The 25,654-nt window shown below is 37.7% G+C and overlaps 1 protein-coding gene across 11 annotated transcripts in view; it reads right to left on the bottom strand.

The window, feature by feature from the left end:
- Nucleotides 1-25,654, bottom strand: part of SEMA6D (sema domain, transmembrane domain (TM), and cytoplasmic domain, (semaphorin) 6D) — a 382,134-nt gene that overhangs the window by 256,393 nt on the left and 100,087 nt on the right. For all 11 annotated transcript variants that reach the window (XM_014944568.1, XM_014944569.1, XM_014944570.1 and 8 more), the window contains exon 2: nucleotides 16,149-16,261. The gene's annotated coding sequence lies outside the window, so the exon portion shown is untranslated. The remainder of the gene's footprint in view (nucleotides 1-16,148; nucleotides 16,262-25,654) is intronic.

Raw genomic sequence — 25,654 nt, 5'->3', positions numbered from 1 at the left:
AACCATTCTTTTTTCCCTGTTGCTTGCTTTCTTCTGAAAAGGAAAGCAAAACTTTTAGCAGAATTACTATTCACAAATGTGGGTTTTTTTAATGATAGCGTGTATCGGTGCAAGTGACCTTATTGAACATTTTTTTTTTCATCTTATATTTGATATATGATTATTTAATATTTATTTCCAGTGCATTCTGCTACTACTGGAATAGGAACTTGTCCCTTTCCTTTTAGAGATCAAGAGTAGCCTGATGTAGGAACTCTGCTCCTTAATTCCTTTTATTTATTTCAGGTCTATCATAGTACCTTTTAATGCAAGGGCATTTGCTAAAAAGGGTCACTCCTGTACGATAACATACTGGGGGTCAGCCATAGGTGACAGGCAACAAATCAACTCTCAGAGGCTGCCTCATGCTGTTGCTGGACACTGTGATTGGAGGAGCCAGAATAACGGCTCTTGCCATGGAAGCTCCCACAGCGCCCACCTCTTGACACCACCCAGGAATGAAACCGATTGGAATCCACCGCTGTTCTTGCCTTTTGCTCAAGCTGTAATTCAGCTGGGCATTAGTTCTCTCATCCGTCTCATATTCCCACTCCTGCCTGTTCAGCCCCCGACTCCTGGTTGCTGCTTCTGCCTCTGGCTTAGTTCTGTGATTCCTGTGTCTAACCTTATATCCACTCTTAGAGTTGTTAAATCTCTAGAAAGTGAGCTGGTCCCAAAGCAGGCACTTTCATAAAAATCACAAACTGCGCTGAAAAGCTTCACTCTTTTTGTGTGAAACAACAACAACAACTATTTCCACCACAATTTTCACTGTCATTCAACGTATATTAACAAAACTTGTTACCACAGAATTTTAACTGCACAATTTCTGCAAAGTACCTACCACTATTATGAAATTTCCTTTCTTGCTGTATCTGAAAAAGCTGAAAAACGTTTATCTTCCCACGAATTAAAAATTCTAGAAAAATGTTTTAGAGAAATTTCAAATAATTTTGTAGAAACAGTTCATCTTAATAATGCTTTTCGTTTCATTATTGTTCTGATTCTATTTTTAATTGATTACCTTCTATTAAACAAAGTAAAAATTAAATGGCTTGCATTGTTTTTAAAGCTAAATTCTGCTATTACCATTAAAAATATTGATAAAGCAAACAGACTACTCTGAAATGCTCTAGTAAAATTAGATCTGCATTTTCCAGTCTGAAACTGCTCTGTCACATTTTTCTTTTTTTCCAGTTTTAATTTTGATCAGGCTCAGCACTGTGCCAGAATTCAGAGATATCTGATGGATGTTCTCAATTATATCCAATACCTGTGGCTACAACAGGCCATGCTGACAGTCAGGAATAATCAGCATTTAAACATGCCTGGATGTAGGAAAGAAATCCATTACCCCTTCTCAAGCAGTTACAGGATGGATGATTGTTCTTACATTCCCTTATTGCGGGGATCCTCAAGTGTCTGCTTAAATAGGAGTCATGCAAAGCCACCTTTATATTGGATATTGCACATATAAGCCCTCTATATGGACATGAAGAGACTAAATATTACAGTACCTTAGATTTTATGACTTGGCAAGAAGTTAAGTAGAGTGGAAAGCCGTAAAAATAAAAAACTTTCAGCTCCACTAAGCTAAAAACTGATATCTAAGATATCAGAAATATAGCTGCTGGTTCACGTAACTAAAAAACTCATCCTCCCAAAGGGTTCTTCCCCCTCCCCACACCAGCTTGACTAAAGCTGACATGATGCCAAGGGAGATAACTGTTAGACGTGAGGGTTATCAGTTTGCTGAAGTGACTCAGCTGTACATCTTTTAATCAAACCTAGATTTTTCAGTCTCTAATTTCTTCCAGAAAAGATTCTGAACAGAAGGTCACAGCCTCAGGCCCACTCAAGGTAGGACAGAAATAACGATTTTAAGGAAAGCACTTCTGGAGTGATTTATCAAGGGTAGCAATTATTCTCATGATGAGAGGCATGCCTGTCCTCAGCAGTTTGCAATGGCAGAGGGGTTTCTAAATATCCAGTCATTGTTGTGGCTGAAGGTTAAACCTGGTCAAGGATATTTGCTAGGTTATATTTTCACTAGAATGATTTCCAAAGTTGGGTATGAAACGTGTGTCCTGAAAAAAATAGCAGGAAAGACCCAAATAGTAAATAGCTGAGTGTCTGAGACACTCAGATGAGACCCAGACTCTGTGTTGGATCATGTAGAACAGGGATAATATTCCAGGTAAGTACCCTAATCAGCCGCATGGGACAGCTGCCAATCTTTTACTTTATAAATATTTATTAGTTCAGAGAAAGAAGGATGGACACAATAGCTTGGTGATTAGTGTAGGGGAATCAAATCAACTCCAGCCAAAACCTGATCTCAGACTTGTTTTTTCTCCAATCAGAACTAAATGCAAACTGTGATGTGAAACAGAACTGCTTCAGCCAAAGATTAATCAGAACTAGAGCAAAACTAAACCACGTATGTGTTTGACTGCACCAGGAAATATATAGAATGGACATGACACTTCCTCTTGGTTGAGACACTATGCACTGCAAGACAGAAACAGCCACAAAATCAGCTAGGGACAGAGCCAGGATAGTTGAATTGACCATCTGCAAATGGATGTATAGAGGGAATGACAGAAGCCAGCAGATGTAGGGCCCAACAGGCCTTGGTACAGGCTAGCAGTCTATTTCTGTTACTATAAATTAGGTCTGAGTGATTTGTCCTACTTTGGACTGCAGAGGACTCGGGATGTAAGGAGTCATAACACTGGCTTACACTCTCCTTTGCTATTTTGTCTGCTATGCCAAGTAGGAATTTAGTAGAAATAAAGAACTAGCCTAACAAGTTTGGAAAATGTCCCATGTGAAAACTTGCTTTAAAAAAGAAGAAAGAAAAAAGATTAGTACTTTCATTACTGAGGTAATGCAAGCTCCACATAATCTATAAAGTGAGAAAAAAATATTCAAGGCCATTTTTTGGTATCAGAAAATATGATGCCACCTCTAGAAAACCTGTAACAGCAATTGTCAGACCAGTTTATTGTGCACAACAATTTTAAATGAGACTATAACATTATTCAAGCCATAATGGGAAGAAAGCATCTAACAGCAGATAGCTGACAGCAGCAAAAGTAACAAAAAGCAGAGTCAGAAGAGCATTACTGATACAATAAATGTTACTTTTCAAAAGGAATTCTATAGGATTTAGATTCTGTTTTCTTATGTACGTTTAAGACAGAATAATTCCAGTTGGATAATGAATATGTCCTTCCAATTGAGAAGTCAATATTTAACATCCATTGTGTTCTGGTTTGTAGGACATGATCCATTCAGATTATAGTGTTTTAAATCAAATTATCTCCAGAAATGTATGGAAGAAACATTGAATATGTGCCATGAATCAAAAGCACATATTTTACAACACCAGACTTATAACGACACTCCTATCTCCAGACTTAAGATCAGTATATTGTCTCCCTGTACTCACTGTGTCTATCTTAAAAGAGGCAACATAAGATTCTTTTGCACCTACCCAGAAAAGCCTTTTTTTGTCTACCTATCAAACATTTTGAAGACTGTAATTTAATAGTTCCAGGCTACTTTAATGCTTTGTCAATGGGATGGAGTTTGCATGTGTTAATTGATGATAATTTAGTAAGTGTTTAATCTCACGTTTCTCCCCCTGTCCTTTCTCTGACTGTGGACAACAGTGGCTTCATATTTTTATTTTGTGAATTGAAATCCCTAAGTGATATTAACTATGATTGGAGTTATGATTATTAGGACTCTATAATACCATAGAGTCCAATTCTGCTGTTGCCCACGTGTAGCTTTTACATTGGATTTAGACCAACAGAACAAAACATCTTAGTGCCAAGGCAATGAAAGCATGTTAATTGAGATTGGTAACACCATGTTGGGGAGGAAAATATCATTTCTGTTTTACACATGAGGAAACAGACAAGGAAATTCATTGAGTAGGTCTCAGTTCCATTCCAGCTGTTTTAAAATCAGGAAAATCAGCCCGAAGTTCTTTCAGGCAATACATGCAGTTTAAATATCTATTATTGATTTTATGCAACAATCCTGAACCTCCTCTTTTTTGGTTGTGATTTTTTTTTTATAAGTAAAACTGTGTCTTTAAAATAAATAGAAGATCCTCTTTCCTCTGTATTTGAATGTTCTTTTTAATGGAAACACAAAGAGCTTTGACCTCACAGAACAGATGAGGAAAGAGACAAGGCAATGGTAAGGTATACATTTGAAGTTTTATGCAATGCTTTCGAGAATAATAGCACAATATTAAATTAAGTGTCTAAAATAAGAGTTAGAAATATATCTTTGAATAGATGGAAGGAAGGTTACAGACAGAGTTCGTAAAATAGCTGTATTAGATGCTTTATTTCCTTTTTTGTTAATAAGAGACTTAAAATAAGTAAGTGACGTATAACATCATACATTATCCTTGCTAATGTTTCAGTGCTATTACTCCAACTGGTATAAATCATTCACTGTCCTTATACACACTTCAACCATTAATGCACTAACCTGGTGGATCACTAAAAATAATTAAAATGTAAGGGACCAGCTACTTTGAGATATTCCTATACGCTATCCTGTGTAGCTCGAAAAACTTTTCACTGTGCTTAAAGACATAAGTGGAATATCAAATTGTATAAGCTATGTAGCAAAAGATATTGTTATGTTTTGGATGAAGAAGTGCTCCCCTAACCTATAACTACAGTATCACTAGCTGATAGGAAAGGTAATGACAATCCTTACTGATCCTGGAAATCAGTTAGACACTTTAGTGAATGCAACCTTGGAAATACGTAAAATGGTGCTAGACATTCTTTTTTGAGGTCAACTAATCCAACTGCTTATGGAAGGCAAGATGACTTAGAGCTTAGGTACTGCTGACAAACTCTTTGTCTAGCCTTTTCTTGGATGCTCCAGTGCTAGACATTAGCAAGATCAGTAGATGGTCACTCCTAGGACCATCCACTACTCAAGTGTGAAATGTATTTCACACATGCTTCTCTAGCAATTATGCCAGGTATTGGCATGGACATTATGAATTCCTGGTAAAGTCATTATCTTGTTTCTTCTCCACAAAAAAATAGGGGTATCTAGTGCACCACTATATCCCATCGATATGACTACTAATTTTTACCTAAATATTCCAGCTCTTCTCTACTCAGATATCAGTAGCAGACCCGATCCCAGACGGCTCAACTGCTTCCTCCTCATCATGTGTTATGCATTTTTAAAGTTGATACTACAGAAAAATACTGCTAATGATGTGTCTGAATTTCTACTGTTTTGCATATGATTTTTCAGAAGTTTTTTGAGAGCACTGGTTCATTAAGAGATGCACAATAAGCCTCTGTAAGGTACTGGTTCTTACTCTCTGCCTCTTGTATGCTGAGCTGAACTACTGAGAGCAGGCTCTGTGCTTGAAAAGCTTTGTTGATTAAAAGCCTGTTAAATTTCTCCTATTCTTTGTTCATTTCCATTCCTCTAAGAAGTTGAATCAAATAAGAAAACAACCTGGAAACAGTATAGTGCTAAACCCAAGTAATCACAAACAGAGTACATGAATTGTACAGAGCTCAGGCATTTCCTTAAGAAATCATATATATAAAGAAAAGACTTTTTTTCTGGAAAAGATGACATAAAAGCTATAAATAAGGTATTTGCACACTGAAACACTGAAATGGAAGACCAAGCTAAAAAGCCCGTATTAGCTGGAAAGAGCTTTAGTAATAAATATAGTATATATTTAATAGGGAAAAAAATATGAAATGCAGAAAGCTGCTGTTTTCACCCTGAAAGCTCTTTTGGCAACCAGGAATTCTCGACTGTATTTTACCCACTAGGTTTAAAGGAATACAAAGCCATGTATCTATAAGTATCCCTCAGATAATTATGCAAAACATGAACTGCTTTTCAAGATCTGTGAAGACTGGAAAGTGTATCTGGGTATTTTCTGCATGCCAGTGACACCACAAATATTGTATATGAATAATGTTACCTTTGTGTTTTGACCACAAAAAAGCGTTCAGCAGTTGCAATAATAATTCCTCAGACAAATGGTACTAGCTAAATAATAAGAGAATACACAAAAACAAGATTTGACAAACCAGTCCAAATGCCAAGCGAAGAAGAAAAGATCACAGGTGCCTGGATCATGAAAAAGAACTTTGGTAAATGGAAAAACTGAAATATCAGGTAGAGTGATTGATTGGCTGCACACTGCCAGCTGAGAAGTTTGATCTCTATGAATTGATGCAAAATGAGACAATCTGTATAATTTTACCCAGATTGCACCAGATTTACATCACTGAACTCTCATGAATTCAAGGCAATCGTCCTCAAATGAAGTAACATGGCACATGAAGCCCTCCCATGTGTATTAACTTGGCCCAAATAATTTCAGCTTTATGGTATATTTGTATTGCAAGAGTGAGAGCTGATTTCATCAACCAAGGAGACAGTCCCTACCTGTCATCGGCTGAAGTATATGATACATTCATATTGCAGGTGTGAGAAGTGATTCCATCAACCTGGGAGACAATCCTTACCTGTCATCAGCTGATGTATATGGCTAGCTCTGTACTTCCTTCAATAAATTTCTTGGTGCCCATGACATTGCTAGACAGTGGCTGCATTCCTGGTACTTTTCACTACAGCTATTCTTCCTAAACCCTGCAGAAAGCCAGATAACCTTTAAAGTGGTACTTATCTGCATCAGACCTCCAGTCCTAAGCTGAACTCACTTATGACACAGGGATAAATTAAACTCACTAGCTTCGGAGAATTTTTCCAATGAGCAATCAGATCTGGGAACCAAGACTTACTGATAAAATCAAATATATGAAGTTACTGAAAAAGCTATTTCACTACCACCTTCTCAACTGCCAGTGAAATAAAAGGAGAGGTATAGATTGGATTAAAACTCACTACATTTAGTCAGACTAGCCAAGCTTTCTTAATTCTAAAAGTAATTGCAGGTATATTCTAGCAAACTAGGAGCTGACCTCGAGTGAAAAGAAATATACAGCAGAAGGTTGATAAGCCTTAGGAATGGATACAGAGTACTTAAAATGAGGAAAACCATCAAAAGAGAGTGAAGTAGTCTAATAATTTTGTTTGCAGAAATACAGAAAAGTGAATCTTAACTTCATGCAAAAAAAAAAAAAAGCAGTAAATATGAATACGGTCACTGTGTGCTTGACGGTACATTGAACCAAATGAATGAAGGGAAAGGAACTGCAAGCAGGAATCCCATACAGCTGACTCAAGAAGGAGACATAGAGGAGACAACCAGAAGGGAGAGACAAGGACCTGGAAGGGGGCTTTGGCTGGCTCTGAGAACTGTCTTCATGCAGGGTCATTGATTTAAAAGCACCACTAAGTCCTGGGCAGCTGGTAAATACCACAGGAAAAGCAAGGAAAGGGAGAGAAATCTTCAGTGAGTCCACAATGAGGAAACAAATGCGAAGGAAAAAAAAGAAGTATATTACTGTGATGAAGATTAAGTAACATACCCAATTCTAATGTGTGGACCATTTTGCAAGAAGGAAAATTAACATAATGTGATAAACTAAGGAGATTCAACAAATCATTAAACCTTTGTAAGAGTGGATGTTCCAAAGCATCAGCATAAATTTCAAAATCACCCATAATGAAAAGTCTTAATGAGCAAAGAATCAAATCAGGAGTCAGCTTAGGCCATTAGGTAACAAATCAGAATGAATAGTTAGTTGGTGATAGAAACCCCAAATGGCATGAACTGAAAAGCATGCTGAAGGAATAACAGTTTAAAATCAAGAGAGTGAAAAAAGCAGTAGCCAAAGCAGTTCAGACAAACAGAGGAGGACAATTAAATTTGGGTAGACAGATCTCCACAGAGAGCATACATCACTAGGAGTGGCTTTTTTAGCTGGAACATACAGTGCTAATTTCTTTGTACTTGGAACAAGGATAGAGAATTCAATTAAATTGCCTGAAAATTGGATGTGTCTTTAGTAGTGCTTCTAGCACGTTACCATTATTTCACGTACCTCAGTTGACAACATTGCAGGTGTCAGACACTATGGGAGTGCTCAGAGGAAATCACTTTTTTGTTTGAATAATAGTAAAAAACAAGCCTGACAATTAAGTTATCCCCTTTATCATTTGGATTTGAAAAAAAAAAATCACTTTGCCCTGGATCTGTGGCCGCTTCCAACAGCAGAGGGCTCTCTCTGGCAGACTCTCTGGCTGGGCCTGGTGCCCTGGAGCACCAACAGTCTTCACTACTGGTGACTGTAGACCTCAAAAGAAGTTGGTTAATCACAAATATTTCTGGGATGGATGAAACATTGTACTGATGTGACATTCTTCACACAGAGATTCCACTGAAAGATCCCTCCAGAGTAATAAAGGATCAAATCTGCCATCCTGTTGCAAGAAGGAATATCAATCCACTGTGTTCTACCCAGATCATGGGATGCATTCCCTTCCAACAGATACAAAACATATTTCCACATCAAGGGAGCTACATTTGGCCCAGGTGCTGCACTAGATAATGCAGACTCACAAAGCTGTTTCAAAAGTGCTTGTATTTTGAAAAAGAAACAGTAAATATTTTGGTTTAGGAATTTTTTAGGAAAAAATTTATATTTCTTTAATTTTTATAATTAAAGCTGAGGAAGGAGTCTTTGCAAGGCTAAAGAGAGATTTTGCCATTGATCATAAACAACATTAAAGCCAGCAGCAGCAACTTCAGCTGCAAAATTTTACTGGATAATTCTACACATATAAGTAGTTACAGCTGGTTGATTCTAGGTTCATACTATGGAGAAATACATTCATAGTTGGCTGCAGTGAGTCTGCAGTGGTATCTTAACCAGAGCTCTCAGTGAATACAGAGGTTTTGGTTAATAATATTCCCAGACTTGGAACAGTCAAATGACAGTTTTGTTCGTGTTTAGGTAGGTACATTGGAAACTGCTAATAAAAATATTAAAAATCAGTCTGTAATGCAACCTGACAGACTATCAGCCATGATGTTTTGTTTTACATTTCTTTAAGTATTTTTTAAGTAGTACTTCTGTATCATAATTATTACTGTTGTAACTGCATCTCTTGGAGCTGAAGCAGATCTATGAATATCCTTTTCAGATACACTCATATGCTGAACCACGCAATAGCTTGTAGGTTGGCTACAAAATATTTTATCTGTTTGTAAAATGGCATAAAGAAAAGTATCATCTAAGTCAGTCCCAAAAACGTCTACTCCCTTTCCTAAATATTGCTTCCATTTTTTAGTTTGATCTACTATGAAAAAACAGCTTACTATAAATCAATCTAACCTTATATAAAAGATCTACAAAAGAACTCCTACATGGGATAAGGGCAAGATTACAGAGCCTTTCAGAAGTAGCATTTCAAAAGCCAAGTACAGCTGGAAACAGGCATTTTTTTGGTAGTAAGCGTTGGTCTTTGGTAACAAAGCCTTGCTCAAGTGATAAAAGGCTCCCTAACAGTACTTTAATTGAAACTTTTTATCTGAATGTTGCCTGAACCTCTGCTAAATGGTACGTTCTTGCTTCAATTCAAATTTTCTTAAACTTCATTTTCACGTTGAATATTGGTACACTGTCTGCCTCATTATGCTAAAGAAAGATGAAGTGAGCTATTAACATGCTGAACAGCCTACGAGATGTTATGATATAGAATGTCATTCATTTTTATGAGTTGGCTGTCAGTGTGTGCTGCAATAAAGTTATAATTTCTCACTGACAATATGTGATGTCTGGAGTCACTGCACAATCCTTATTAAAATTTCAATAATTGTAAATCAAAGGAAAGCAAATACGACTTTTATGAAATGGTCGCTTCTGAAAGTCAAGGAGTACAAAGTGGTGGAATACAAAACCAGAATATTTCTCTTGTGCTGTTCCAAGTCATCATCATCATCCCACAGTTTTGCTTCTCTAGCGCAAGGCAGGGTGTGCTGGGTAACATAAGCCTTAACGTTTTCTCAGGAGCGGTGTGCTTATCTTGCTGGCGTTATAGCGACAGGGAAGTACCGCTTGTTTGGTGCTCTTTACTGACTCTACCTTTATGTGGCTCTGAGTGTCATCAGAACATTTCTGGAAATGTTTATTGGGACAATTTATTACAGCTTTTCATCAGTAAAGGCAGGTGTCTTTGGAAGCAGTTATATGGATTGACAGTGAGAAAAGCTAGAAGAGATTTCAGACAGCTAACACACACACACTAGTGAGCATGGCTTTCAAAGCCTGTTTTCTCATGACTTTCCAGAGTCCTGGAAAATAGCCGTGATGGATTTACAGCAGAGTCTTTAAAATGTTTAACGTGTCTCGGACAGCTTGCAGGGAAATGAATTCCAAACTCAAAGTAAATATCTTCTATTACATATAGCTGTGTACGGCTACATCTTTACTTCTACTGCTATTATTATTGTTTCAAACTAGAAATGTAATAAGTCTTTGTTCAAAACATGGTGATCTTCCATTTTGAGCTTGACATAACCCAAACGATCAGAAGTTTAACGTCATTGTAAAACAAGCCCTCAAAATAACACCTTTTCGGAGTTATTAGATTATTACAGACCAAATTATACTATTATACTATAATTATACAATTACAGACGAAAGTGTCCCAGTCACTGAATGTACAAGGTCACAGTACCAGGAATGTTTGCACCAAACAGAGATAGACCAATAGGTAAAAATATATTTAGATACTCTGATGTGTAACATCACTCCATTTCTATTACTTAGGATCTTCTTCACTACTCAAAGTGAAGTCATGCATCCAGCGTGTTTTCTAAACTAACTAATAAAATTTACAGCATAACAGCAACACTCATGTCAGATGTGATGTATATCCTTCAGTGTCAAATTTCCAGTATATCAACATCTCGGATGTACTTCCTCAAGACAGAACAGTCAGCATGTGTTCATGAACAAACAAATGTGAAGCTCTGGTCAAATGCAAAACTCAGTTTCTGTTCTTGCACAGAAATATTTGTGCAAAATTCAAGCATTTTGCATTTGAAAAGGCGCCCCTTCATGTCAGTAGCATGCAAACTCAACAAATAACACATGCTGGTTCTCCCAAACTTGATTTATTATCACAAGTGTCTTACCATCACTGGAAAAGCTTTATAGCTAATAGCATAAGTCAAAGAACAGCTGTCTATGTCTATCAGAACGCTCGCTACTGGAAAAAGTCATGATTGACCAACTTAGCCACAGGAAATAATCTCTACAACTGTTTCCTTAACATTGTTTCCTCATACACCCAGACTATCATATTGAGAGATTCTGGCCTACATACCAATACAAAGTGAGAAAGAGAGATACAGAATGTTATAGTGAAACAAGACTTTCACAGAAACATAAAGAAATGAGGTATGTAACTCATGACGGCTCAGTATCAGTGAAAAATATTCTATTTTAAAGATGTCAACTGAAGACAAGTGGTCTAATGAAGGATAAGACGATGCCAGCAAGTAATACTACTTCAGCTGATATAATAATGTTTGAAATTTCTTTAGGAGGAAAAGTTTCAGTGGGAATCAAAAGATCAAACATCTCTAAAACAGCTGGGAAGATAAACCTATGACTGACTTTCTTTGTTTGATATATTTGATAGATTATCATTTGAAGCAGAATACCTGAAAGCCTACTCCACCCAGCAAACCAGTGGGTAAACAGAGAACCTCTAATGCAGAATGATGTATTGGTGATTGTACTGACTGGCATTTTGATATCTAGGTATACAGAGGTTGCATAAGTCATCCAAAAATTCAGTACAGACTAGCAAATACTCTCATGATATCTGCTTATGCTGCTTCTTGGAAAAAGGTTTCAGACAAAATTGTAGGAAACTTAGTGCTTTCATGTTACTATTTTCTCAAAGCAGTTTTTAAATAGATTTACACATTTACTGTGAAAAGTCTTGGAATGGCAGATATACTAGTAATAATAAATTCTTGAAACCATTAAAAAGACCCAAAATCTTGTTCCTATATATTAGCATGTAATTATTTTATGGTCTGATATTTTGTGAATGGACAAGGTTAGAAATACACGCTTCCACTTCCATGTAGTACATACTTCAAATATATAAGTGGAAATCGTGCAATCCCAGCTGTGTTTTGGAATATATTAAGGGTTTCAAATCCAGGTGTTAATCAGGATTAGTTTAGGATCTGTCACAGTTCTGGGAAAGGGAAAGATGTGTCTGTCTTAGATGTGTGGCATACGTAATTTGGTGGGGAAAATGACACATTTTCATATTGTGGTAGGTACTGCTTCATGTTTGTATCATCTGTATGAAAGTCTGAAATATTTAGACCTAGAAGCACCTAAGTCAGAGAGCAACGTGAAGGGGAACGATTTTATTTCAGGTCTCCATACATTATGCCATAGCTATTCAAATTAAGGCAATTATACTCAGAAAACATATATTTTTATATATATGTATTAATTTATTAATGTCACCAAAATGCTTCCTCTGCTGCTGTCAAAATCAATCACAACGTAATAGCAGATTTCAGTTGGTATAGGATGACTTATTTAACAGCAAAGGTACTTGAGCATAATGCAGACATTTTATGTTCACTTTAGTAAAAGTTATAAATTAGTACAAGTGCACTAAGATGCACACACCTAAACAGAGAGAAAGTTTTGGCTTTGTAATTCTGCAGTTCTCTTATTCCTTCCCCTGTGCCACTCTGTTTCCTACATGTACAAGCCATCTGCCAGCCAAAGGTTAGATGTACCTGCAGTGAACCTTTCAGCACCCAAGAATGTGGCACTGTGCAATTTTTCCTCATTTCTCAATGTATTTCCTAATAGTTTAATTGATTATGAATCTGTAAATGTCTGTATACCAATGGTTAATTTTTTAAAGAAATCATGTGATGACCAGAATAAAACCAGATCTAATATATTGGACTTACAGGGATACGTATCTTTTGTGACTCCTCAGTTCAGTAACAGATGAGTATTTTAGAAGATACGTCAGCATCATTAGTTTTGTCTCTTAACAGAGAACACTAAATCCTTGTGTGGACCTTAGCATTTAAGCTATCAAGAAGAAATTGCATAAACAACTGCCAAATCTTTTAAGACTGAAGTACTTAGTATTCTTCCATTTAGCAGCAAGTTACGAAGTTTCATTTAAAAAGGGTAATTCTACCAATTAGCTCATCCTGCTCAAACACACACATACCGTTGGGAAATATAAAAATGGTTTATTAAATCAAAAGATATGACTGCACTTCAACTAGCACATGGGCATTAGAGATCAAATATTCCCTACAGGTTAATTCCCATGGCATCACAGGCTGATTTGGCTTGCCAGTATTACATTAGTAAACCATCTAATCCAATTTAGAACAGGCCAGGAATGTTCCATCCATTACGGTATTTCTAGTGTCATTAGAAGCAGACTGATCGAATAAGCGTCCTAAATCAGCCTGCAGCATGCAAGTAAATCACCGTGACTTGCTCTGCAAAATCTTTTTTTCAGATAAAAATTAGGGGAAAAGGAAAAAAGAAAGAAAGCGCCATGTTTTAAGATGGAAGCTCTCTCTATGGTTTTGATTTCTCAACTCCTGCAGCCAGCACAATTTCTTGGTACTTCAGTACATAAGAGTCCTCTCTCTGTAAGGTAGCAGTGCAGAACATAGTGGAATTAAAGACACGAGAAGATCCTTAAGTTGCAGCAAGCCTGTTTTCAAGGAAAGCAGTGGAAAAAAAGCCCACAAGAAACAATAATAAGCAAAGTAGGCTGAATGAGGGCAGAGCATGATACTACTCTCACAAATAAAATCTGCTGTATAAAATCGGAGTAACTATAGTAATAAAATCTATCAATCAAATATTACAAAGGTTACAATAGAAAGGATGAAAAGAGTCCAAACTTTGTCTTTGCACAAAAAGAAAAACACTCAGGTGCATTACAAAAAGAGTATTTTCATTCCAATCAGGTATACCTTAAAGAAAAACAGTTCTTCAATAAAGAAGTAAATATATGAATAAAATGTTGGTGACAGTTCTTTGAGACAACGCAGATACCAGAAAGATTTCAGAAAAGGGCTAGGCTGCAGCTTTGAAAAGCTGGGAATCAAACTGAATAAAATCATCAAAATGGCATGTAACCTTTGCTGCTCTCTGAAACCTATCACGTTCCACCAGCAGAGCCACACAGGTCTCAGCTGTACTATTTAAGCAATCAGCCATAAAAAAGAAACACTGCAGCAAGTTAGTGGATACCTGCTCCTCTTCAGTAGCATAAGGGCTCTCGTGTGTGAGTAATTCACATTTGTTTAATGGCAAAGTTGCTCCGCTGTCAGTCAAACAGCTCTGAATCTTATCCCGACCCTTTGCATAATAACTGAGTTAGAAAGGAAACTGTAGTGATTCATTGTGTACTAACTGCAGAAAAAGTTAACAGCGACCCAGAAGTACAGAAATGGACCTGGCGGGAGTTAGTTCACTGCAAATAGTTATATATCTGGACCAAAGACAGTTTTGCAATAGAGAAAAACATGTACAGATCCAAGACAGGGTGACATTCTTGAAACTTGCACAGACATCAGATGTTTCTGGAAATTCCTTTCTTGGATCTTCCTACCTCCCTGAAAATACTGGAAGGCTGAACAACTAAACTTGGATTTAGGAGAGAGGACAGGACTTTATAACAAAAGAAATATTTCATGCTTGCAGGTTTTAATTCTATTAATGAAAATAGATCTCCTTTACTTTTGTAGGAAAACAAACACCTTTTATGAAAGGTGAAACAACAAAAGATGAAAAGTGAAACAAAAACCTGAAACAACAACCATTACCTTAAAAATGCTTAATTTTCTGCCAGAAACAGTTGAAGATAACATTTTCAACACAATTCATTCAGAAACCTACTCAAATTTCTTGTCAAAAATTGCATCCTTTCACAGCACTACACTGAAAAGCTCAGTCCTAAATTAAATCCGAGAGAAATAAAATGGGAGAAATCCTATTAAACCCAGTAATCCATCCTTAAACACAATGACAAACTTGCAGCAAGTCTCTGCTCTTGTTTTTCCATGTCCTTTTGATCCCAACAGGCCTGTCCCTGGCAAACCCTTCTCAGCAGGACATGGAAAACCACACTCAGCCAGCTAGAGCTTGGGAAATCTGTTCTATCCTTTGCTTGCACTGGCTATCCTGGTGCCAAACATTATTATTGTTATTAATAGCACAAACCCAGATTGCAGCAGTAAATCACATTCCTCCCAGAGCTGATTACTTGTCAAATGTTTATCATCAGTGTAAATGACAAATGTACCTGATTAACAAAATCTAAAGGCTTGTTCTGAGGTAAAAAGGCCTTAGCCTTGCAATTTCTCTAATGAACTTCCCTTCTGGTCCACAGTAGAACACGTCAGATTTACCAAATCCAATTTCTGAATAAAAGTGCAAATGTTTTGTAGAACTAATGAGTGAGCACTGGATCAAATTATGGCCACATGTTGCTTCTCTATGAAACAGCGGGTTGATGAATCACACTTTGTTCTTTTCTTCCCTTTTGCAAGGCACAGAAATATTTTGCTTCCTTATTTTTCCCTCTGCTTTGGCTTAGCTGGGTTGGAAGAATGTTAGGTGAGGACACTGGGGAGAATAATCCAATCCCTTCCTTGTTCTTCTTTGCCTCTCAAGAGGCTAGTACAGACTAACTGTTTCCTTGTTCACAAGTGGCAGTCTTACCTGTGTACCTTCTTGTGTTTCCTTGCCACATACTTGTTTTCCCTGACACTACATATATATATATATATGAGACACACTTTTCATCAATCTTAGGCTCTAGTCTGAGATGCCAACGTGGAGGAGGGGAGGGAACAGGAAGAGGGGTACTTCTGATAGACAAGACTGCCTGCCATTAACTAACCTTCCCTACAGAAGTGACTGTCTGGGCATTGACCTGATACCTTGGGTAAATGCCCAGAGAGGTAAGTGGCTGAACTCACGTCCAAATGTTCAGCCCTTAATAATTACACTGATGGGGGAGGAGACTGGAGTTTGAAGTCTTATCACTGTAGGCACATAATGGAAACTCTATTTTTGAGTGCTCACCTGTAAGATGGATTCTCATTGTTGAGTACTTTCCAGCTATCAGTGAAGTTCACAGGAGCAGCTGGTCCTCGGTATCTTCAAAACTCAGATGCAAAATGTCACAAGGTGGGCATCTGACCAAGAAAAGGCAAAAATTCACTGATCATTCGGTGAAGAAGGAAAGGTACTTCCTGGCACAGAAATAACTAACACTTAGCTACCATCATCTAGTGGCCATAGTTCTAGCAAGATAGACAACACAGTGATAAAACTGAGTTTTCTTCCAACATGAGTTCAACTAAGTGAAAGAGATAATACCAGTAGAGGATTTGGCCTCACATCTACAGTACCAAGAAAATTCTCACTCATTGGCAGATTTTATATACAAGTTGAACGGAAAACTAAATGTTACCATGGCCGAGCTTGCATTTCCTGATATCTCAAAAGGCATTTGTTTCCCAAAGGAGAGCATTAAACAAAAAGGCAAAGTTTAAGTTCCTACACATGTAAGTGCTGAATGTTACTTGTAATGGAGAATATTTTTGCTTACGATAGATGCGACATTTCTAACAAGTCATGTTACTTGTAATGGAGAATATTTTTGCTTATGATAGATGCGACATTTCTAACACGTCAAGGTGCACCAGTGGAACTGGTAGAACTGTTGTCTACAATTTTTCTAGCTCCTGTATATTCAAACTAGTAGTTGTCCTGAAAAGCCTATGCTGGATGTGTGCAAGGAGAGCACACACAGATACTTTTTGATCAGCAAGGCAATTTCCTGGGGCAATGTGCTGATCAACACACTGAGCTGAAACATCTGCAGGATAAAGGATTGTGTCTGAAAACCCTGTGTTTGATGCCCATAATTGTGACAAAGTCATTGCATATTCTGCTCAATGCTTTTTCTGTTTCAGCACTTTCTCATTGTACAAAGAAGCTCCAGCAGCCTCTTAAATGTGGTTGGTAACTCAAAGTACATTTGGGAAATCAGCCAGAGAGAAAGGCTTTTCTTCTGTATGTTTTGCTGCTTTTCTATGAAGTGACGGAAAAGATACACATTTGCCATCTTTGCAGGGTTTCCCCTTACAAACACACAAAAAAAAAAAAAAAAAAGGAAGGAGCTTGAAATAACAATGTTTTAGTCTTAGTACTGTTTACTTTAGAGAGGCTTAAAGCTGCTTAAAACCTGTCATGTTACTATCTGGGTAGGCAGTTTTTAAACTGTATACTATTAACTTTTGAAACTACAGCAATGTAAAAGTCTATTGTATCTCAAGATTGAGTTTGCAGAGCTGTCAAAGATGCTTTTCCTCTGTGCTAAACATGATTCAAAAAACATTGCAAGCTAAAGCATTTGCTGTTATTTACAGAGCACTGTGTGCTAGAGACCATACAGACAAGCAGAAGATTAAGGCCCAGATACAAATGCACTCAACCCTGGTAGCAGAATTCACTAATCATGGTTACAAAGGGAACTCACGGAAGACAGAAGGCTAAGTGAGGTGCAAGACACCTAAGTGAAGAAACAGGGAATGTTAAACAGAGAATTGTTTCTTAAGTCTGGCCTTCCTCCATGAATATCTATTCCATAGAGCATAGTACCCAAAAGGGCTACCTGAGCTCACTCCCTGGGAGTCTTCCATGCATCACTTCACCTGCATTAAACCTCTCTGCTGAGAAGCACCATTGCCATGTAACTTTTGGTACTTAAGCTATTCTCAGCATGGTTAGTGTTCTCCCCAGATAAACCACTTCATTTACCCCTGGTTTCTCTGGGCCTAATCCTATGAAACCTTCCTATACGCTGGCCCGATTCCACCCAAGGGGTGAAGGGCACCTCAACTTTGAACAGAGCCTGCAGCGCAAATGCTGGTAGCGTTTCCTTTGAGAATGTGGCTTTGATGTTCCTCAGCCTGAAGAGGCACAAAGATGAATCTCACACTTCCTAAAGCAATGCTTTTAGCTGCTCGAACGTTACATAACGATTGGGAGCAGCCATAGTACTACCAGAGCAACCCTTGCACACCAGTGGCTTTCACTAGCTGAACTCAGCATTGTCAGCGTGTGCTCACGTGTTCTTCATTTTGGACAGTCAAGTGCAAGAACACCTTGTCTGTCTTTCCAGAATGGCTGCAGGGGGAAGCAAGTGCTCAGCTCAACCAAAATGGGCAGACTGCCTTTCAAAAGGTGCCAAAGCTCCCTAGGCATTGAAGAGGCAGAGCAAGGCTTTTGTGTGATTCAGGCACTTGTGTTTTCAAGTCCAAGTACAGAATTCTTTTTGATGGACTTAAAACACTTCCAGAACGAATGAGCTAAATTTCCAGGCACTGTAACCTGCCAGGCATTTCCCCTGGCAGCAAAATCCCTCTCAGCTCTGCAGACAATGTTCACCATACAGGATGGTTCTCCATTACTTTTACAAACTGGGTCACAATGACATGTATGTTTGGAAGGAGTTGTGAGTTGCTTTTCCATCCTGCTCACACCTCCCAGCTGCCAGAGCAGAGTCTGCTGCTCCTCTAAATACAAGGGTGGGTGGTTGCCAGTATTCTCAGTAAAGGCAGAGGAGAGGAGAGTAAAAGCCATTTCTGCCTATAGGTGAAAGTACCTGCAAAGCGACCACAGATTGCTTAGCCTTTAACAGCTTGTAAGGTTTAATTTTAAAAACAGTCATTTAAAGTACTTGTAAGAGCCAAACAATCTCTAAGCCCTGAATTACAGTGACCATGCAAGCTTTGGGTTATCTGTATTTTAAAAAAAATAGTAGAACATATTTAGTGATGGAGCTGGAAACTCAATACCAAAAAAACCCAAAAAACCAAACCGAAAACCACAACAGGATAAACTTTTATAGCCTGATACAGAGCCACTGGAATTTATTAGAAAGCACTTCAGCACACTTTCCTATCAGAAAATGTTGCTCAGAACAGGCCTTACAGCTAAATTAGAAAGCTCTGAATCATAGCCTTGTAATACAGAGACTTCAACAGATATTAGGGCCAGGCTAAAAAGATGCCGTTATAAACCTATTGATCTCTTTACCTTCCTGATCAAGAGGTGCCAACGGGGGGAAAAATGGCAAGACTGCTCTGCCAGTGAAAGGGAGATCCAGAGCTCTCTTACCAAAGGCCGCATGTACTAATCCTGTTTGTCTCGGTTGCAAAAGAATTCTTCAAAGTTAAAGCACTCTAAGGGTTTATCAAGTACTTTTCTGTCTTCAACTGGATTTAGCAAGAGCAGCAGTTTCAAAGCTGGTAGATTAGTACTACACAATCAGTCTCATATAAACAGCCATGACAAAGCTCAGCTTGATGTTTCAGGCAGTGACAGTTTACATGTTTCTGAAGACAAAGGTGCCGTTCCACTTGCAAAACAAAGACGAAAAGATTGTTTTACACTTCTGTGAATTGCTTTGGAAGACGAGGGTTTGCCCTGTTGCCTGTTGTCAGATGGCTCCTACTGCACTTGTGCTCTTCACAATGATGTTAACAGGATTGGCAATGCTTAACAGGTTCTTTACAACTTGGATAACGTCTTGTTGAATAGTTAGATTTTTAAAAGTTTATGAAGAAAACCTGCACAGATATGGTTTTGGGACATATTTATCATAAAAATAGATGCTAAACTCTGTTACCAGTAAGTGCAACTGAGTTTCCTGGAGCCTTCAGTGATCTTTGAGTAGTAAAGGTTTTCTCTTTAACAGGAGGAGCTTAAAGAAGCTTCTAAAAGCAAGTTAACCAATGTTATCATTTGTGGTCACTATTAAAGAGAAATTTAAATCACAGTAGGAAGAAAAAGGTTAATTTCTAGAGTTGTTGAGAGATGGAAGAACTATTAAATGGTGGAATAATTTGTTCTTTTTTTTTATTTCAAATTTGAAAAAGGAAAGATTCATAATTAACCAAAGAGGGTGGGGGAGAAGTATTAAATATAAGTTTTTCTTCAGTTTAATTATTTTTTTTCCTATTTTCATATGGAAAGAAGTTCAACCAGCTCTGCTTATTACCTGGGCTCCTAATCAGGCATAAAAATATTAAAATCCCACACCTAATTGAGCTCTGAGCCCCAGAGCACAGCATTCTTTCTCATTAAAACAAAGCCTTAGTTGGGATGCCTGTGAAGTCATAGCCAAGTGGACCCTTAGGCATGCTGGTAACATACTGCCTTCAGCAAACATACTCTAGAAGAATACCAGGGGAAAGGTATTGAGCCCTTCAACTGTATAGTAAGATAAACTTTAATGTCTATTTCAATAAATAATCCTTTAAGCAAGTAAGGAATCCTCCACTTTCATATTGCTGAGTATTACCAATATTATTTATCGTATACAAGGCACCAGAGCCAACCAGTCCATGCACCAGTGGGCTGAGTTGTTCTAGTGCAGCACATACAAGAAGACTCTCACTGGGCATAGTGCTTACATCAGCATAGTTACCGTTCATACCTCTAAACATTAAGAGGATGTTAATGTGAACTGTACATATTTTGTTTCTGCTTTGCTACAGCTCTTGGGGTTCAAAATACGGATTTCATCTAAAAGAAACATCATTGTGAAAATACTGTCTGTCATTATCCTATTCCAGTGTTATAACACAGTGTAGCTTAAATACGATAGTTCACTGATTAGCAATCAGTCTAGATTTTATTGTATATTTCTATAAGTCTATAAGCACACTTGACCTATGGTTTAAACTGATATCTTACACTAACAATCAGGTGGAAGAAGACAAGTTACTAAAGTTGGAGGTTGCTGGTGCAGGTAGGAATCCTCCACCTGTTCCAAAAGTAAAGACTTTGGCAAAATTTCCAGTTCTGCAGAAAGAATTGGAATTTGTAGGCTACTTCATTTTTGGGAAGGCAATTAGCTGAAACACTTGCTGAAATATTAAATTATTTCCACCCTTATAAATAAAATAGTTTAGAATTATGGAGTCAGGCTCGTAGATGTATCAGTAGGAGTGAGAATTTCTTCCTTTGGTTACATTTTTGCAATGAGCTTGATGATAGTAGGATTGCAGGAGTATAACTGAGGGCTAAATTTGCATAGTCACATACATCTTAGCGTCTTTGAACAAAAGTCGCTGTTTGATAGTTTAAATTATCATTACCTGTTCATATTTGTTCATAGAGCCACAGTGAGTCTTTGAAGAAATAAACTGACTGGGCTGCCTTGGTAAGTTGAAGATTCACGGTTGCAATAATATTAGAAATAAATATGACTAAAAAAATGCTATCAACTTATTTTTCAAATGATTGGGTGCACTTTGTATATCATTTTCAGTGAAAGGCATGATGCAAAATCACTTTTGCCAGCAATTTCAAATAAAGGCTCTGGTTTTAGCTAACATTATAAACTTACAGTGAACTAGGACAACATAATAATACGGCATGTCAAATTTATTTGTAGCTGTAGGCAAAGAAAAACGAAGAAGGAAGAACAGCTTCAACATAGTATTACAGCACAATAAAAATTTGCTCATTAAACTTCATAAATTCCATTATGAAGTTTAATGCACATGTTTACATTACTAATACAGAATGAAAGCTGTGTTATGAGGCTTTCAGTTGGAAATTGCTTCACTTTTCAAAATTTTCATCTAAAGCCCTTTAAACAATTACATCAAAATAAAGGCACTAAATATAAGCACTCACAGCATTCTCCCAGCTTCCTGAACATATCCCTGTTATTGGGAGTATGGTTTGTAAAACATCAAAATCAGATTGTCACACAGAGATTAAGGCTGGGATTTTCAGCAGAAGCTAAGGGAGTTAGGCACTCAGCTACTTGCGAATTTCAATGAGTCAGGAGCATAACATTTCCCTTAGGCTCCTTTGAAAATCTCAGCATAAATATTAATAACTAACTTTTAACGAGCATTTGGTCATTGGTTTCAATCATCTCAAATATGCCAATGGCTATGTCCTTTTCCCCACAAAGATCTTCTCCCATGTGCAAGTTTTTGGGAATGCTCTTATATGCATAGTATCACAAAAAGGGTCTTATAAGTTTCTCCTGTTATTCAGTCCCAGCAGAGTTTACATATGCTAGTCATTGCTAAGATCTTTTGTGCCATCTTTTGCATCTGCCTGAGATGCTGTATTTTAAGAGCAACATCCAATTCACATCATGTAGTCTGATTGATATTATTCAGAGAGTAAACACAGGACAGAAATCTCAGAACTGAGAAGAACAAGAAGGTATAGATATTCTAATCACACCATGAAGAGATACATCTTGTAAAAAGTCAAATGCTGACTCTTGACAAAAGTATTTAAATGAGCTCCAGTTTCACTTTAATTATACACGAGAACTACATTTTATTATACCTTTCATTTATAATTCTAATGTTACTGCTAAGCCTTAACACCTTGTAATGCGTGTGATTTCATGCAGCGCATGATGCTGAGAGCTATGGATTTTTATTAGAAGCCACCTCAGATGCTGTGCCCAGGCAGTAACCAACAGGGTGCTCTGCACATGTGCACACTGGCATATCCAGGTTGTCGTGCCGTTATCAGAAGTCAAATATAATACAAATTATACTTGCAAGGATATTATGCAAACACAAATAATAGCTGTGTATGCTCCACTCTGCCTTTTGTATGAGAGAAGGAACTTGCTCTCAAAGTGGATTTGGCCACAGATACAGAATTCATAACAAGCGAAATGCAACACCTTAGCAAATTTGATGCTGATGTAGCCTTGTTATCTCCTCCTCCTCTTTCTTTCTCAGGGGCATACTGTTTTCTGCAAGGCATTGATACCACTGAGAGCGCTCAGTTTTGTAACTGTGGGATGATGAAACCATATGCAAATATCACTCTGCATGCCCTCAGCTCCTCTGGCTGCGCCCTCCGGACTCAAGTTTCACCCTTCCCAGGGTGAAGGATCAATATCTGGTCTTTAATAATAAGGTGTTAATCCTGGTTTCACATTATCATTATTTTTTACTGCTTCTGCTGAATAATATTCTTGTTGTTTGAAATTATTTTCCTCTCTTCCTCCCCCCACATCACCAATTTATAAATTGCAAGATGTAACTCTGGTTATCCTAATATTGCTTCTGTTTGGTTCCACAAGGGATTGACCTTGTGTCTTGCAGTCACAGCTTGACGTCTTCACTTGTGTCTTGTTAAACATGAAACAGTTTATCTAGCCCACAGACAGGAAAATCCTGCAATGCCAATGCCCTACAAATTGGGTTATGAGTATAGTTTGTTTCTATAGTATGCCAATTGCATATAATTATGCAAACAAAAGTCTGGTACCTATTATTACTCTAACAGCGTCGGTTTAATTACTATTATAATAACATGGAACTACATATATGTGTCCTTATATGCTTTATATTTTCATTGAATATTACTGGCAGGAGATTTGTGACTGCTGCACGTACACAATAACCAATATTGCAGTGAAAAGCCAGTTCAGACTCACAGTAATTCTGCATATCCCCATTAAGTCCAAAGAATTGTGTCTTCTCATACTGGGGATAATTTTTGCTTTCTGGAAACTATGCAAAAAATCAAATATTTGCTTTGATATTTGATTCTTCCATCAGTTCTGTTTTTATCCTGTTTAAACTTGTAACTACAGCAATATAAAGATATAATAAAAAATAAAATATAGTATTACAGAGGATTGTGCAGTGAAAAGTAAGAAAAGCTGATCAAACATATTTTAGGTTAATAACAGAATCGATACGTGATTTCACATACTGTCAGCTCCAAAACTGAACAAGCTATTCTCTGTCCCCAACATGTTTAAAACATATTTCAAGGGAAATAGCGTAAATATTGACGAAGCACCTTGCCTGGACATAAGACAGCAATCTGCCAGTACACACATGATTGACACAGAGAGAAATGTAATGAACTTCTCTGCTTTTCCACTAGGATAGGACAGGAATGAAAGTAAAAGCCTTGCAATGCAATGAAAATTATTTAGACAGCACAAGTAAACACTTCCTAGCTATTAGGACAGTTAGACATTGAAAGAACTACTTAAAAGGCTCGTGGAGCTTTTAAGAAAAGAGAAGACAAACATCTGCCAAAACCACTTCAATTTTTATTTTTGTCCCCACGCAGGGATTTAGCTGGGATACCTCTCCATGTCCCTGCTGGTAATGATTCTGTGGTTAATAAACAAATCACATGCTGGTATAACACATAGATGCATTATAGAAGAAAACTGCAATACTGCAACATAACTAAGTTAAAAATTCTGCTTTTTTGTACTGAGGCACATGAAAGTCCCTCAAAGGTACCAGAATTGCCAGGACTGCATCGCCTGTAAAACTAGAGCAGCCCTTCAGGGAAGTCTTGTCACCAGTGCTGTCTCCGAGCCGCAGTGGCACCGGAGTGTGGGCTAAGCCTGCCCCTCCACGGGCTGGCACATAGACGCAGCTGCAGCTCCACTGGAGCTGACCTACCACTTGCTGCTCTGCAACTCAAAGATTCCATAGAGTAACAGTAAGGCACATGGAATTTCTGCTGCAGAGTCTTTATAACCTCCTCAATTCTGTTGTAGCAAAACTGCATTGAGTGTGTTATGTTCAGGGACCTGCCAGAGGGGTCTGCACCATCTTAACAAATAGAACAAGTCAACTACAAGTAGGAGTCTGTTGAATTAAATAGCAAAAAAAAAAAAAAAAAAAAAAGAGATCTCAGAGGAGAAGGAGGAGTGAATAGGTTAGAGAATATTTAGGTAATTAAGGTCATATAAAACAGCCGAGGCTTGATGACTTTCATCATAGAATAGGCAGAGAACAAGCTGAAGAAATCTCAGAAGTGATTATATGTAGGAACTTGGAGAGAGAAGGGTTTACTAGAAAGATAAATCCAGTCCTAATATTAAAAAACGGGGGGAAAGAGTAGCTGGAAAATTCTGTCAGATATATAACTTAACTTCAACTCTTGGGGAAAAAAAAAAGGAAGTAATAAAATTATTTGTAAGTACCTGGAAGACAACAAAAGGTTACAGCTGACATTGATTTTGCAAGAACAAACTGTGTCAAAAAAGGTATAATTTCCTTCAATGACAGGGTAAGAAGGCAACCACCAAAAGAAGAAGCTGAGCTCTATCCTGGGTCTGGTTCTATTCAAGGTTTTATCAAGAAGAAATGCTTTCTAAGCTTGAAGATGACATCAAAAAGGGAGGGCCAGTAGGTATGACAGAGAATAGAGAAATGACAGAGAATAGAGAAATGACAGAGAACAGAGAAATGATTTTGACTAACTGAAGCAGTAGTGTGGGGAAAAAAAAAGATAAAAGTAATTAAGGCCAAAGATAAGGACTAGTTTGTGCTTATGCGGAAACAGTCAAAGGCAGAAATGCAGGACTGAGGAGAGCAAAAAGCCAGACAGCAGATTACAAAATAAGTGTGAGTGAAGTGTACCATGCAGCCAAAAAATAAAAAAACAACTGCTACCTTTATTATACCAGAAACCCCCATAGGGAACATATGACAAGGAATTTGGGTAGGTGAGCCCAAGGACAGAAATGACGAGGGGAGAGGGCGTTC

This window comes from Calidris pugnax, unplaced genomic scaffold (genome assembly GCF_001431845.1).
Source record: "Calidris pugnax isolate Ruff unplaced genomic scaffold, ASM143184v1 scaffold70, whole genome shotgun sequence".
Taxonomy (NCBI): domain Eukaryota; kingdom Metazoa; phylum Chordata; class Aves; order Charadriiformes; family Scolopacidae; genus Calidris; species Calidris pugnax.
The sequence above is the reverse complement of the archived record's forward strand: the minus strand, read 5'-3'. Positions and strand labels throughout refer to the sequence as shown.